The sequence below is a fragment of the Camelus ferus genome, chromosome 6, assembly GCF_009834535.1.
Source record: "Camelus ferus isolate YT-003-E chromosome 6, BCGSAC_Cfer_1.0, whole genome shotgun sequence".
Classification (NCBI taxonomy): domain Eukaryota; kingdom Metazoa; phylum Chordata; class Mammalia; order Artiodactyla; family Camelidae; genus Camelus; species Camelus ferus.
This window is the reverse complement of record NC_045701.1, coordinates 91,583,975-91,601,309: the sequence shown is the minus strand read 5'-3', so window position 1 is coordinate 91,601,309 and position 17,335 is coordinate 91,583,975. Positions and strand designations below refer to the sequence as shown.

General features: G+C 38.9%; 1 protein-coding gene across 1 annotated transcript in view; it reads right to left on the bottom strand.

The window, feature by feature from the left end:
• Positions 1 to 17,335, bottom strand: part of RCOR1 (REST corepressor 1) — a 105,772-nt gene that overhangs the window by 58,672 nt on the left and 29,765 nt on the right.

The following is a 17,335-nucleotide window of genomic DNA, read 5'->3' as shown; positions in this document are numbered from 1 at the left end:
TCATTAAGATACATGATTCTACTATGAGTCTCACCACCTAAACGGCAGTTACTAGTGAGAGACAAACTATTCACTGCAGGGCAAACCATCCAACATTCAACAACGAAGATAAAGAAATTTAAAATGAGTCCCAAATTGTTAAAATATCTCAAGAAAATCAGTTCCCAGCTCAGCTGTGAAGAACATCCACAATACCAAGGAGAAGAAATAGAGCCCCAAACCCCGGGGTTTATTCCTTCATACACAACCACCAATCTCTTCCAAAAATACAGACATTTCAGAAAGTATCTGGGACTCAGTTTCCCTAGCAGTAAAATGAGAGGCCTGGGCTTGATCTGTAGATTCCATTCAATGGACAAATGAAATGGCATAATTCTGTCCACTACACTTCAAGTCTGACCTCCCCTTCCCACATCCAAGGGAATCCTCTTTTGTTTTATTTTGGTTTGTTTTATTGAGTCGGGTAGTGAGGTTTGTAAAATTTGTCACTCACTACCGCCTATATTAACACAATGATTTTGTAATGATCTTAATCATTAAACTGATTAAGATTGCTGGGACTCTTCAAGCTCTCTCCTCTCTTCACTCCTTCACCTCCAACCTGGCCAGATCACCAATCCGCTTTATTGTAGGTCACTACTCCAAGTGCTAGTTTCATCAGTCAGATTTCTTCACTGTAAGCAGACTCATTCTGGCTGGCACAAGGACTCAGGGGCTCACACCGTCTCTAGGAGGGTCGGAGAAAAGTCAGCCTTGGTGGCTACACAGCCACACGCCATCACACCACCCCAAAGCACTGCTCCAGGGGAGATCACTGCTACGGCTGTGGCACACGAGGACACTGGGCAGTGCACGCTCCTGCCAGAACCTGCCGCCCTGCAGTCCGCCCTTCAGCCATCCTGGCTACTGCACATCTCTGCTGCTCACGTGAGCAGAAGTCACATGTCTATAGCTAACTACAAAGAAGGGTGGGAGCGCATATTAATAGCTTCCCTTTTAGGACTAATAATGTGGGAAATTCCCCCAAAGATAGAGTGTTCAAAAGGTGCCGGTGCCCAAGAAGCACAACAAAACCTCTCAACTGATACCATACTAGCCGCTTACCTCTACGGCCCTTGTCTCGGCTTATTCCCTAAACTGCTCTTTAAAGGTCAGTGCCCTGGCTCTCTCCCCCTCGCGCTGCAGAGTGGAGGCATTCTCAACTCTATCAGCTGTTCCCAGTACTTCTAAACAACATACACTGCTATTGATTTCTTCCCCCAGCTTCAATACTATCTCTTTGCTACCTTACATAAAAGAAGAGCGTTTGCTGTCTCATACAACCAACCTCTTGTCTCCTCCAATCATCCTAAACATGCTTAACACACCTTGGTTAAATCAGTATTTTTCTTGTGCACGGCTATTTAAATTATTCACAGCTGAATCATGTTGCATACTATTATAGAATAGGCTTGTTTTTGTATAACTTGTTTTAAATGGAATAATTACTTTTTTTTTTTTTGCTTGCTTGGTTTTCTGTATACTTTCCACAGTCCCCCACCACCCCAACTCCCACGAGAAGTATACATCTCATCACATTGTTTCTTGAAGACATCCCCTTGGAACCCTGCCTGCACTCACGAGTCGGGACGGGTTGGCTGACGCCTGCACAGCTGTTATCCCAAGATCTCTTGTTTACCCCACTCCAGAAATTCCCTTCATCTTACCCTCTTGCTGCATTTCCCATTTCCTGGATCCCATGCCTGAGCCAAGCTTTCAGGGAGATTAAGCAAATGGGTAAACGTACTGAGAATGAGAACCAGGACTCTGTCAAAGAAGGGAGTTATAAAAAAGGAAAGGAGGAAGACCAGGACAAACCCTATGGTGCGGGATCAAATCTGGTGGCACTGGTATGAATTCACGGTTTCTAATATAAGTAAATGCACAGGTACAGAAACAGACACTAGAAGTGTGTGGTACACACAAAGATCTACTCCCTAGTTCTGCGCACTGAGAGGCCTGGAAGCAATGATACACTGGAGCAATGATCACACCCAGCCCCCAGACCTTGGTTTCTGTAACACTATTCCCTCCACTGAAAGAAACCAGGGCCCCCTGAACAAAGAGCTGACTCCAGCACGGGAGGAAAAACACAAGATGGAATATTTTTATGTACCAGCAAGCAATGAAGTGCCTAAAAGAATGATGGAGATCTGTCAAAAGGACACAGGGACTGCTTAAAGGGGCTCCTACTGGCCAAATCCAGAATAATTTGAGCACCAAATAAACAATGATAGTTTATGAACTGTAACTCTGAATAAAATGGAAAACCACGAGTCCACGCTGATCATAAATAAAGGAATGGCAGAGAATTAGAAGCCATGAACTATTTCCTCACAAAGTACTTACTCCACATTAATAGGTACACAAGTACTTATTACGTAACTTTACAGTGGAGAATCCTGGCAGACACCAGCTCAAAATCAAGAGATGAAGGGCAGTGTGACCAGTAACAGGACAAACCTCTGTCAGGCATCTCTCGCTAGGTACACGAAAGAGCAGGATCTCTTCTGTGGCACGCCTGCCCAAAATGCAAAATTTGAATCTAATCATGAGAAAACATCAGACAAACTCAATGTATTGCACATAGTTACTAGAAAGTAACTAGCTGGACTCCTCAGAAATATCAAGGTCATGAGCCAAGGAAAGACCAAAGAACAGTTCCAGACAGGAAGAAACTAAAGAGACAAGACGGCTAAATACAGCACAAAATCCATGACTGTATTCTGGACCCTTAAAGAACATTATTGGGACAAATGATGAAATTTAAATGGGTTTGTGGATCAGAGGTATTACTGGATCAATGTCCCAATCTCCTGACTTTGATATGTGGTTATAAAGGAGAACAGACTTATTTATAGGAAATACACAGCAACACATTAAAAAACAATGGAGTCTACAACCCGATAATAAAAAGACAAGTAACCCAATTAAAAAACAGAAAAGGATCTAAAGAGACATTCTTTCACAAACGCACATGAAAAGAGACTCAAGACCAACAGCCATCTGGGATGAGATACTGCTTCACACCCCTAGAATCACTGTAATTTTTTAATTGAAGTTGATTTGCAATGTGTTAGTTTCACAACCTAAAGGTGTATAGCAAAGTTATTCATTTACATATATAATCATTTTCAGATTCTTTTCCACTATAGGTTATTACAAGACACTGAATATAGTTCCCTGTGCTGTACAGGCCCTTGTTGTTTATTTTGCATACAGTAGTGTGTATCTGTTAATACCAAACTTCTAATTTATCCCTTCCCCCTTTCCCCCTGGTAACCATACATTTGTTTTCTGTCTGTGAGTCTATTTCTGTTTTGTAAATAAATTCATTTGTATCAATTTTTTAGATTAGGATAGTTCTCATCTAAAAAACAGACAATAACAAGTGTTGACAAAGATATAGAAAAACTGCACCCCTCATCCACTGCTGGTGGGAATGTGAAATGGTGCTGCCACTTTGGAATGGAAAATAGACTGGCATAGAATCCTATGTTGGAAGTAATACCCCCAGAACCCGAGGGCACTATTCCACTGTCACCTAGATTCCAGAGTCATGCAGATTCTCAATCCATTGTTGTAACTTGATTCGTTCCCTCTGGAAGATTCTGGGATCCTCTCTATTCTCAGTTTTCTGAAATCTCATTGTGATATACCAATTTACTTTTTCTTTTATACACTGTGCTGCGCACTTGGTGGATCTGTTCAATCTAGAGATTCATGGCCTTCAGTTTTGGAAATGTTTAAGTACTAATTTAATCATTGTTCACTTTCAATTTTCTTTTTCCCCCCTCTCTAGTAATTCAAATGTTGGATCTCCTGAATTGATCCATTACCTGTGGTATATTTCCCTTCAGTTTTGTTATGGTATTTATCACTATTACAATGATGCCATAATTGCTTTATCTCTTGTGCATGTCCTCTCTCTCCTGTCTCTGCACACACACAAGCACGCCCACACACGTATGCAAACACATATGCACACCCTGATAAATGCAGACATCGTAATGTCTCCTGCAGTATGCTTCTAGGAGTAAGGACAGTCTCCTACGTAACCAGTGCCAATATCACATTTAAAGAAAATTAGCATTCATTATCACCTAATATACAGCCCATATTCACATTTCTGCACTTCTTCCTCTCACCTCAAACAATATTTTTCAATCAACAATCCAGTGAAAGCTCAGGCACCGTCCATATTCTTTTTCATCCATCTCTGCCTAATTCTTTCTGGAGAATTTCTTCAGTTTCCCACTGAAATGTTTCCTGCTACCCTATTTTCCCAAGAGTTCTTTCCTGTTCTCTGAGTGGTCCCCTATTTTACACCATCCTATTTTTATGTCATGAATTTAACATCTTCTTTTAGTTCTTTCAGGCTTTTGTTTTTGAAGTCTGAACTTTCCTTCTGTAACTTACATTTTCTTTCTTCAGTTTCTTTTTATCTGTTTGTGTGAGACTGTTAGAGGCTTTTTTCATGTTTATGATGACCCTTGACTGTTGAGTCATAGTTAGAAAGGAAGCACTAACTAAAAAGTCGGTTTTAATTTCATGTGCACAGATGAGGCGCCTTGCCTGCAGGGTGATCAGACAGGGATCTATCTGTTTCACTAGGCATCACGGCAGGCTGTAATTTCTAAAGCTGCCCAGAGTTCATCTCCAATCTTCCACTGTGACCAACTGGAACTCCTGCCTTCAAGAGGTGATGTCTATGATCCCTCCTCCTTGAACTTGGACAAATTTGTGACTACAGCAGAAATGACATGATATGACTTCCAAGACTAAGTACGGTAAAGAGAGATGAAACAGATTATGCTTGTGTCTACGGAGACACATACGTTGGGTCAGTGTGCGTCCGTGTAAGCAATCTGAGTGCCTTGAAGCAGCAGCACAAGCTAATCCACAAGCAGAGACCTCAAAGAGAGGCCCTGACACTACATGCAGAGACAGGAACTCCGCCGTCCCCCCACCGCACACACAGACTCGCCTGCCTGGGCCCACTTTTCTTCCAGCTCCACCAACTGATGATAACCACAGAAGTTACCTGAGCCAGAATCACCCAGCCAAGCTCCCCCAGATTTCTGACCCACAGAAATCATGCAATTATTCTAAGTCAGTTAGTTTGGGGGATCATTTTTCAGGCAGGAAAAGTAAGTGAAACAGATTTTGGCACCTGGAAATGAGATGCTACAGCAACAAAAACCTGGAACACGTTGTACTAGCCTTGCGAAGGGTGGCAGGTGGAAACTGGAAGGCCCTGGGGAAACTGTCGGTGAAAGCCTGAAGGGCCTCCACATGGAATCTACCAGTTAAGGTGGAAAGTAAGAAAAATATTACAATACATTGGAGAAAGGGGGACCTCTGTCAGATAGTGGTGGAAAAGGTGGCCTGGAGTAACGTGGAATTCAATCACGGAAGGAGGTCAAGCACAATACTCAAAGTGCCATCCAGCTTCCTCACACTGCCTGTGACAAAATGAGAGGAGAGAGAGGTGAGCTGGGGAAACTAGACTGTTAAAAATAAAGGACTCAGGACTTGCTGGGTTCAAAAATAAAACTATTACAAGAAATAGCAAAAGATACATAGAAATTGCCAAAGATACACAGAAAATGGGACCCTAGTACATTGTTGGTAGAAATGTAAATTGGTACAGCCACTATGGAAAACAGTATGGAGGTTCCTCGAAAAATTAAAAATATAACTACCACACAATTCAGCAATTCCACTTCTGGATATTTATCCAAAGAAAAAGAAAACACAATTCAAAAAGACATATGTACCTCAATATTCAAAGCAGAATTATTTACAGTAGCCAAAATATGAAAGCAACCTAAGTGCCCATCAACAGATGGATAAGAAATGGTACATACACATACATACACACACACACAATGCAGCATTACTCAGCCACATAAACAAATAAAATTATGCCATTTGCAACAACCTAAAAAATAAGTAAGTAAATAAAATAAAACAAAACAAAACAAAACAAAACTATTGTTCATTCCCAGCCTCTCTTGAAAGCAGAATGAGTCTCAAAGTAAGAAATGGCTACAGGGGAAAGATCAAATCCAGGTCATGGTTGAAAACTTTTTTAAAAATCTCAGGAAGATTCAAGAAGTTTCCAAACTGGCATTTCAAACAGACCAAGGGTCTTCTAAAAATCTTCAGGGCTGCCTCTAAAGATCCTTTCCATTAAAACAGAAGAGCTCCTCAGCCTGTTAGGAGTGGCGAGCCTGTAGCAGGCTCACAAGGAGTTTGAGGAGGTGAAGAACTTACCGTAAAATATGGCTTCTGTCTAACTAGAGTGAATCATAAATTGACAAAGAACCTACAAAATTTTTAAAGGAATTGTACCAGTCTGGACTGAAAGGGAAAAAAGCATACAAAATGAAGGCCTTTTATAGACCTGAAGATTATCATAGTAAGTGAAGTAAATATGGTATCACTTCTATGTGGAATCTAAAGATGCACTTAATTTACAAAGCAGAAACAGACACACAGACACAGAAAACAAACTTAGGGTTACCAAAGGGGAAAGGAGAGGGAAAGAAATTAATTGGGAGTTTGAGATTAACAGATACAAACTACTGTACATAAAATAGATAAACAAAAAGGACTTAATGTATAGCACGGGGAACTATAGCCAACATCTTGTAATAACCTATAACAGAAAAGAATCTGAAAAAGTTATACATATATAACTGACTCACTTTGCTGTACACCTGAAACTAACACAATGTTGTAAATCAACTATACTTCAATTTTTTAAAAAGTGAAGGTCTTTTTTCCTCCCAAAATATCATGAGTTTGAAGCAGGCTGAGAAAACTTTACTCAGCTATAAAAACCAGCCATTTCCTGAAGAAAATATCTGCAAATCATAGGTCTGATAAGGGATTAATACTCAGACTATATGGAGAGCTCCTTAAACTCAACAACAACAACAAATTTTTTAATGGGCAAAAGACTTCAACAAGTATTTCTCCAAAGATAAAGAAATGGTTAAGAAGCATATGAAAAGATGCCCAATATCACTAATCATCAGGGAAATGGAAACAAAACTATGCCCATTAGGATGGCTACTATCAACAAAACAGAAAATAATAAGCATTGGTAAGGATGTGGAGAAATATGAACTCTTATGCAGTCCTGATGGGAATGCATTATGAAATGGTACAGTCGACACGGAAAATAGTTCTAAAATTTTTTTCTAAAAAAAATTTAAATTACCGTTAAGACCCAGCAATTCCACTTCTGGGTACATATCCAGAAGAACTGAAAACTGAGTCTCTGTAAGGTATCTGTACACCTACGTTCACAGCATTATTCACAACAGCTAAAACATGGAAGCAACACCCAACTGTCCAACCACGGAAGACAGATAAGCAAAATGTGGCACAGCCAGACAATGGAATACTAACCAGCCTTAAAAAGGAGAGAAATTCTGACATAGCCTGCAACATGGATAAACCTTGGGGACATTATGCTAAGTGAAAATAAGCCAGTCACAAAAACACAAATACTGTATGAGTCCACTTACATGATGTCCTTAGAGTAGTCAAAAACAGGGGCTGGGAGGAGGCAGAGTGGCAGGAATAGGGAGTTTGTTTTTAATGGGTATAGAGTTTCAATTTTATAAGATGAAAAGTATTCTGAAGGTGGAATTTTGCTAATGACTGCACAGCATTATGAATGTATTTAATACCACTGAACTGTTTACTTAAAAATGGCTAAGATGGTAAATTTTGTTATGTGTATTTTAACATACTTTTAAAAAAAGATACTTCTTATGGAAAAGGATAACTCAGAAGGCAAAACAAAACTCTCAGAGTAGAGCCAAGAGCCTTGGAGAATCACTCCCAGGTGACAGAGCTGAGTCCTAGTCAAGAACCAGTAACCGGTGCCTGGCTGGCTTCAGAGGAGCCCGGGACCAGCAACTGCTGTGGCTGCTCCCCCTTGTGCAGACAGACGTGTCTGCAGCAGTCACCCCAGGCCTGACCACCACTGCAGCTGGGGGGAATGGCAGATTACTTGTCTCTAAGCTCATGTGTGTGCAGATCTAGAAGCACACTTGAGGAAACTTATGTGGTCTCAGCTCCTGAACTTGGGGCTAATGCCGTGACTGGAAAGGACTGGGGATGTGGGGTAGGGTGTGGACATAATTTGCATGTAATTTGGATTGCAACCAAAGGGCAAACTGTGGTAAACTGTCTTTTCCAAAGATGGCAGAAGCAACGCTGTGTGACCCCTGAGGCTGGGCGGTAAGAGGCCACACAGCCCACACTTGCTTCTCCTGGGGGCGGCCCGTGCTGAGAGACCACGTGAAGGATGCTTGGCAGCCAAGCCGCTGCAGCACCCCTGCTGTTCCGGCTGCCACCACCACATGACCACAACCTAAAGAGAAACCCAAGCCAAAACTGCCCACCAGAGCTCCTCCTAAATCCCGAGCACCAGAAACTGTGAGAGGATGAAATGAAGGCTGTTGTTTTAAGGCAACACAACGACAACAGTGATGCAACAACAACAGGAATACAGGCGACAGCTATCAGAGGCTGCAGACCTACATCTGGGCCAGTTTTCTCCCAAAGGAGCATCTTCTAATCTGCAGCCCGGAGGGTAGAACCAGGCCACCAAAATTCCAGGAGGTTCTCACCATTCAATATGCAAACTCTCACTTAACCTATGTATCCACCATCCTCCCAAGTCTGGTCATCCATCCTCCCCCTCAAACCTAGTGTCCATTTGGTTCAGGCCCTAAGAGTGAACCTGTCCTCTGCTGGGACAGGGAAGAGGCAGAGGACTTCCAACAGACTTTCAGCCCTGCGGTTTAGCCAACCCCCCACCCCAAGCCACTGGAGACTCCTGGTACTCCCACTCCCCAGGCCTTTTGGAGGTTCTGCCCCAGCAATCTCCTTGCTTCTTACTTGTGTCACTACCTTCCCTCTGTTTCAGCCTTCTCACTTCTGCCAAGGTAATAACTTCATATCAACCCATCCTTCAGTTTCCAAAACATTAGTCACATCTCCAGACCACTCTGCTGTTTATAGTATCCCGTTACTCAAGGCATTTTTACCTCCCTTCCTTTCTTTCAGCCCTATATGCTTTGTTCACATCCTCTCAAACCTAATTTCATTTCCATTTCTAATACTGAGTTCAGCCTTCACCATCAACTTTAGAATACTATAAAATCTTTTAAACAGCCTTCCTGACTCTAATGTCCTGCACTCTAATCCCTCCTATGTCTCCGAATGTTTTTCTGCCCATATTACACGTAGGCACATACTAAGTGCTCAGCAAGTTTAATGATCAGTATCATCATTAAATAATCAGCCCAAGACTGTGAGGGGATTATCTCTTAAAATTAAAAGGATTATCTCTTAATCCTCATATCAACCCTGTGAGATAAATATTATCCTCACTTAAAGAAAGTAATTCAACAATTACCTATGGAAGTGAACTGTCTCTCATAGTCCTCTTGCCAAATAATCCCAATAATCCTACCCAAGCTCTGAAACTTTATTTTCTACAATTCAAAGGTAAACAGCTGGAGGCACTACATGTAACTTATACTACACACAGATTTTCAAGATCACAGACACTTGTTAATACCACATTTAACAAACGATATTATTTATTCCTCAGCTGACTCCTTCTATTCCCACTTATTCCTTCTCTTAGCTCAAGAAACTAAAAGGACACTGGATCAAGATATACTTGAGGCAGGAGTGGAGGAAAAGGGAAAAAACTAAACATATCCAAAGGAATGGAGCCACAATTAACCAAACCCTATATTATCTACCCTCATCCCCAAATACAGGACCACATGCAATCACAAGAGAGGTTCTCCCAAATGTTCCCAACATGAAATCCAGAAATATAAATTTCCTTTGATAAATATTCAGATACAATGCTACTCCAATTCTCAACATGACTTCTCTGTAAAGAGAAGTCTGAGTCATAGCTACACAAGTTCAAAGCTAATAAATGAGGATACAACCACCTTTGTAAAACCAGCCTTCACAGGACATTTGACACACTACCCAAACCCCATCGGAACTACACTAGATATAGGGGAAAAGTAAAAATGAAACATGGCCCCTCTTTCCTGTAGCATACACTCTACTGAGCAAGAAATATTAAACTTTGTGCAAGTTATTTAACTTCTCTAAGCCTTGGAGAAGACTTTCTTATCTGTAAAATGGAGTTAATAGTAACTGCTAACTAAGTTGTCTTATAATGCACTGATCACAGTGGCTGGCATAAAGAAATGCATAAATATTATCTATTATTGTTAAATAACTACTCAAATAATTATTTAAATTATAATCAGACAAGGAGTTACTGAGCGTGGTGGCCTCTGTGGGACTGTATGATTTAAGGGGATATAGGTACGAGACCAATTACATTTCACTTATATCTTTTTCAAATTTAATTGTTTTATATCAATGACACATTACCTATAAATTTTTTAATTAAAAAATTAATATTTCAACCAAAATAAGAGACAGGTATCTCAATCTCCATAAGGCCTCCTTTGTTAGTCCGCCAAGTCTTTGAAAGTTAAAAGGACTAACTAAAAAACAGCTGCCATTCTGGAACTTAATATATATATTCTAGGATGGACCAGGTATCCACATCTAGAACCCACACATCTGAATACTGGTCTTTTAAACCTAAGAGGCCAAGCTTATAGCACACAACTAACTTATTTAATTTCATACATTCAATTAATTAAAAACATGACCAGTCCTTTCCACTATAAAAGGTTCATAAAATTTCAGTTGTAATTCCAAACTATTCTGTTTAGTTACCTTCCCCCACAGAACGTAAGACATCCAAATAATATTTAATGAGGAAATTTTATTACATTCTGAGCTAGATCTGCCTAGCAACAAGTTATAAACTTATGTCATCCCACTTACGTTCCCATGGATACAGTCATGAACAGCACAGTGGCAGCTGTACAAATCAAGAAAAGAATCCCAAGAGAATCATATTTAAAACTGGGATAGAAAACAGTACTATAAAGGTAGGAATAATGTCTAGTACCCTTCCCACTAAAATTCATCTCTCCATTACATACAAGTCCCAATAGAATCCCCCTCCTTAAATCTACCTCTACCCAGTGTTTCTAAAAATAGTGGTTAATAAGAATTCAGGAACAACCTCTGCATCAGAGTTGATAATGACCTTGGGCTATCTGTATATGTGCTATTTCCAGAATTGGTACACAGTTCTTTCTGATGTAGCAAATTTGTTAAATTGACTTGAACACAAGGTAGAAACCTATTCTACATTTTAAATCTGTAATCTGGGGAAAGTTAAATGTTTTTATGATTTTCTAAACTAACATTTTTAAAGTACTAACATTTGAAGTAAAAGAAGTACATAATCCAAATCGTGAAGACAAGTATTTTAAATTTGGATATTTATTTCCAGTGTTTAAACATAAGAACTTCAAAAAAAAAAAAAACTAAACTAAAGTTAAATACACTGCAAATAGAGAAGATAAAGGAACACTCCTTCATAGCAACTTAGTTTGTTCAAGTAACTTTTTCCTTGGCAGGGGAGGGTATAACTCAAGTAGAGTACATGCTTAGCATGCACAAGGTTCTGACTGGGTTCAATCCCCAGGGTCACCTCTAAAACAACCTAAATAAATAACAAATAAGTAAGTATACCTAATTACCTCCCCCACAAAAAACTAATAAAGTCACCTAGAAAACATTTTAAAAAAGGTAACTTTTTCCTAAATTGTAAAATTTCTAACAGCACAAAAAAAGGCAAATACTCTCCAAACTACCTTTCTCTTCTAGCAGTCTGACAAAAACTAAAGATTAACAATCCCAGAAGTCATAAATAAAATGATAGATCTATCTACAGAAAACCGATAACTTTTTAAGAGCTAAACTATCCATACATCATCAAAATAAAAACCTATAAAATAAAAAAATTTGTATTAAAAGGCTAGTTCCTTTAATATACAAAGAGTTTACTCTTATAAATCAAAAAAGTAAAATGGGCAAAGGTAACAAATAAGCAATATACAGAAAGAAAAAACAAATGGCCCATAAATAATATGACTAGATATTTAACCTCACTAGTTAAAAAGAATGATAATTACCCTTAAAATAAGGATACTTTCAAAGTCTGCAGAGAATGAAAAACAGCCTTTGCAGGCCATTTGGCAGTTTATATCTAAATTTCGATCCAACTGTGCCACTTCTTGGAATCTACTGTACAGAAAAGTCAACCAAAATAAGCAGAGATTGTATGTCGAAGGATGATCATGCAAAATTTGTTGTAATAGAGAATATCAGAAACAAGAAAATGTCTATCATGGGGTCAAACTGTGGTAAAATCCATACAAATACTCCACACAATCATTATGAAGAAATACAGCTGCCTTTACAGCTCTGTTCTGTATATGTATATACACTGTAATTAATATATATTGCTTTAGTATTTCTTTATAGAGGAGATTTTAGGTTTACATGGAGGAAAATTTTAAAGTTTGTGTAAGAAATACCAGGAGCAATGGGAAGGGAAAGATGACTTACATATTAGAAATAATAGAAGCACATACAAAAAAACTCCCACAGATTTGACTTTAAAAAATTAAAGTTAAATATTTAAAAGGCAAGCTATTCTGAAAATACATATTTGCATCAGATGACTAAGCGTTAATATCTCAAACTGATAAGAAAACCACAAAAACCCTATTCAATGAGAGAAGGACATAAAGACAATTCACAAAAGAACACACAGAAAATGTTCCACCCTGGAAACTGGAAAAATATTTATTAAACAAGGCGGTCTTTTACTTATCAATCTGTCTAGTGCAAGCAAGAGCATACATAGCAAAACAGACCGCACTGTTTTGCCGGTGCGCACTAGTATATGCCTTCTGGAAAGCAATCTGGTAATATGTCTAAACATCTTCAAAATATTCACACATTTGACCTAGTAATTTCACTTTGGGGAACCCACAGAAATAATCCAAAATATAGGGAACTATTTTAAATACACGGAAACTCATCTCAAACTGCTTGTAAGAAAAAAAATTTTAAGCCCAAACACTGCCAACAATAAGGGGTAGTACGTCTGGTAATAGTCTACTGCAGAGACTCTTATCCAACTGTTAAAGTTTTGAAGCCCATGCACACAAAAACTATTAATGGCATAACATTCATAGTGAACTTCTTGTCAGGCACTGTTCTAAGCACTTTATGCATATTAATTCATTTAATAATAGTGTTGGAAATTATGAGTGGCATGAAGTAGTGGTTCTTGAGGCCTTTGAGTCAGAAATCATTGAGAATTTTATAAAAGCTATTGATCCTGACATTTTCCACGAAAAAAAAAAAAAAAGCACATTTTGCACACAACTTCAGAGGGTTCCTAGGTCCCAGGTTAAAAAACCCAGTATGTTCAGTATGTTTACAATGTAAGAAATAGGCATATGAAAAATATGAACACAATGCAGCCAAATGTAGCAGTTTTTCCTGTGAGTCTGGATCTGGGAATTTAGTGGAAGATAAAGTGTAGATGGTGTACAGTTGGGAAGGATTTTGTGTAAGTTACCAAGATGGGGGTGGGTGGGGGTGTGATCCATGAGAATTTTTTGTCAAACCTCAGATCAAAACCAAGTTTTGACAATGACTAACTAATGTAACACTGGGCAAGTTACTCTTCGTTCCCCCATGTGTAAAATACCAATATTCCTCACAAAATTGTTATGAATGTACATATAAAAGGTGTTCTACAAATGACAATCCTCTCCCTATGTGATTAAATAATTTAAAAAATTAACATTATTGACAACAGTCATCTAAAAAGTAAACAAACTAGCTAACATTTCCCCTGAATCTCAATATATATGAGCCTGTCAACAAATACAAAGGAAGTTCACTGGTCATCCTATTTACCAGCTGGCCTTCCTCCCTTTCCCAAGAAGTAGACAAACAACAACATATAACGTTAGACTTCCTTGCTACAAACACAACTTGTGTTAGAGCTATTGCATCGTTAAAAATGTAATGCGAAGCATGCTGTGGAAAAGATGTCATAAATATATGGGATATTCATCTGGTAAACACCACCTGCAATCAGTGTTAGTAGGAACCCTCTGCCCTCAGTGGCAGAGGGCACAGCGCTTCATCTGACTGTAATCACACTAGCAACGTGCAGCTCTTCAAACCTGCAGAAGGTGTGGAGAGGTTTCATTTGTTCTGTTTTTTTATACTGTAGTCAGGGTTAATGAAGAGGCTAATACAAAGCATTCAATTCTAGAATTTCTAATGACACTCCCCCCTCACCAAATGGGGCAAGATACCAAACTGCATCAGGCAAGCATTCCATAAGAACGGCATTTACATCCTCTCCCCGCTGGACAACTTCAGGAAAGACAAGACGGGCCCATTCTACGTTCCTGAAGCACAACAGGTTTGAGTGCACAAGCAGGCAAGTGTGAGACACTAATGGGATCTGAAAGGTCATGGCTCAGAACTCACCTTCTACTGTCCGAAAAGTCGGATTTGTAATTTTAGAATTTTATTTTACAGTCAATTTTTCAAGATTTAATACTCTATGGAGAACAAATTCCATTTTGGATTGCAAACTAATGTTTCTTCAAAGTATAGAGTAAAAAGAACCATATCCCATACAGCTTTCTGGATCCCACCTGGAGCCAGATCACACATAAATTGTGAACGCCTTTATTACAGCTCTCCACATGTCCTCTGGTTACCTGCAACCACCTCAACAAGATTAGAAGAGAGCTTCAGAGCTGGGAGAGACCTTTTGCCATCATCTGATTAACTGCAGAATGGAGCTCTATCTCATGAGGATTAGGTTCCTAGTTTTATCATGCAATGTGAAAATGGCAGATGGTCGAAATCAACCTTATAAAATACCTCAGACAAGCTCCTCTCTGGAGACCAAAACCAAAAACATCTCAAGAAGCTTAAAGCCAGCGCCACACAAAAACTACTAGAGCTGATAGAAGAACTCAGCAAGGTAGCAGGATACAAAATTAACATACAGAAATCAGTTGCATTTCTTTACACTAGCAATGAATTTACCAGAAAAGGAAAGCAAAGAAACAATCCCTTTTAAAATTACACCCCCCAAAATAAAATACTTAGGAATAAATCTGACCAAGGAGGTGAAAGACTTATACGTGGAGGACTACAAAACTGATTAAGGAAATTAAAGATGATTTAAGGAAATGGAAAGATATCCCATGCTCCTGGATTGGAAGAATTGATATTGTTAAAATGGCCATACTATCCAAAGCAATCTACAGATTCAATGAGACCCCTATCAAATTATCCAGCATTCTTCACAGAACTAGAACAGATAATCCTAAAATTTATATGGAATCACAAAGAACCCAGAATTGCCAAAGAAATACTGAAGAAAAAGGATGAAGCTGGAAGAATAATCCTCCTGGACTTCAGACAGCACTAGAGCGACAGTAATCAAAACAGCATGGTATTGGCACAAAAACAGACATATGGATCAATGGAACAGAATAGAGAGCCCAGAAATAAACCCACAGACTTGTGGTCAATGAATCTTTGACAAAGGGGGCAAGAATACACAATGGAGAAAAAAAAGCAAGTGGTGTTGGGAAGCTGGACTCACATGTAAGTCAATGAAGTTAGAACAGTCCCTTACACCATTCACAAAAATAAACTCAAAATGGCTTAAAGACTTAAACATAAGACAAGACACTATAAACCTCTTCGAAGAAAACATAGGCATATCACTACTTGACATAAATCTTAGCGATGTTCTCCTAGGGCAGTCTACCCACCCGATAGAAATAAAAGCAAAAATAAACAAATGGGACCTAATTAAGCTAAAAAGCTTTTGCACAGCAAAGGAAACCATACGCAAAACAAAAAGACAACCTACGGAATGGGAGAAAATATATGCAAAAGATGAGACTGACAAGGGCTTCATTTCCAGAATATATAAACAGCTCATGCAACTTAATAAAAAAAAAAAACCCAATCCAAAAATGGGCAGAAGACCTAAACAAGCATTTCTCCAATGAAGACATACAAATGGCCAATAGGCACATGAAAAAATTCTCAGTATCACTAAGTATGAGAGAAATGCAAATCAAACTGCAGTGAGGTATCACCTCACACCAGTCAGAATGGCCACCATTTAAAAGTCTACAAATGATAAATGCTGGAGAGGATGTGAAGAATAGGGAACCTCCTACACTGTTGGTGGGAATGTAGTTTAGTGCAGCCACTATGGAAAGCAGTATGGAGATTCCTCAAAAGACCAAAAATAGACTTACCACATGATCCAGCAATCCCACTCCTGGGCATATATCCAGAGAGAACCTTAATTCAAAAAGATACATGCACCCCAATGTTCATACAGCACTATTTACAATAGCCAAGACATGGCAACAACCTAAATGTCCATCAACAGATGGCTGGATAAAGAAGTTGTGGTATATTTATACAATGGAGTACTACTCAGCAGCAAAAAAGAATAAAATAATGCCATTTGCAGCAACATGGATGGACCTGGAGATTGTCATTCTAAGTGAAGTAAGCCAGAAAGAGAAAGAAAAATACCATATGGTATAATTATATGTGGAATCTTAAAAAAGGACAAATAAACTTTACAAAACAGAAACAGACTTAACAGACATAGAAAACAAACTTATGGTTACCAGGGGCAGAAGGGGGTGGGAAGGGATAAATTGGGAGTTTGAGATTTGCAGATACTAACTACTAAATATAAAATAGACAAAAAGTTTACACTGTATAGCACAAGGAACTACATTCAATATCTTGTAACCTATAATGAAAAAGAACATAAAAACGAATATATGTATGTATACGTATGACTGAACTATTACACTGTACATCAGAATATGAGAACAATATAAACTGACTATACTTCAATTAAAAAAAAAAAGCAGCAGCAGCTTAAAGCCAGTGTTTCCCTCCATGGTCAAAATAAGTAACTCACTGAGCACCCAAATCAAGCTGCTGGGCTGCTATTAGAAGTCATGTTTAACTTAGAACATGAGAACCATACTGAACATGGTCATACCTTCACACTGAGAGAATCACAAGAAAAGATTCAAGGTAATGCCCGTCTCTCACTTCCTCCAGGTCACAAGTATGACTACGATGACCGTATGTCCAAGTTAGTCCTAGACGGTTCCAATTTATACCTGTCAACCCAGATTAACTTTTAATAGGTCCCTGTTCACCCTCAAAAACAGTCTACTGCCGGTGAATCTGCTCCACTCTATGT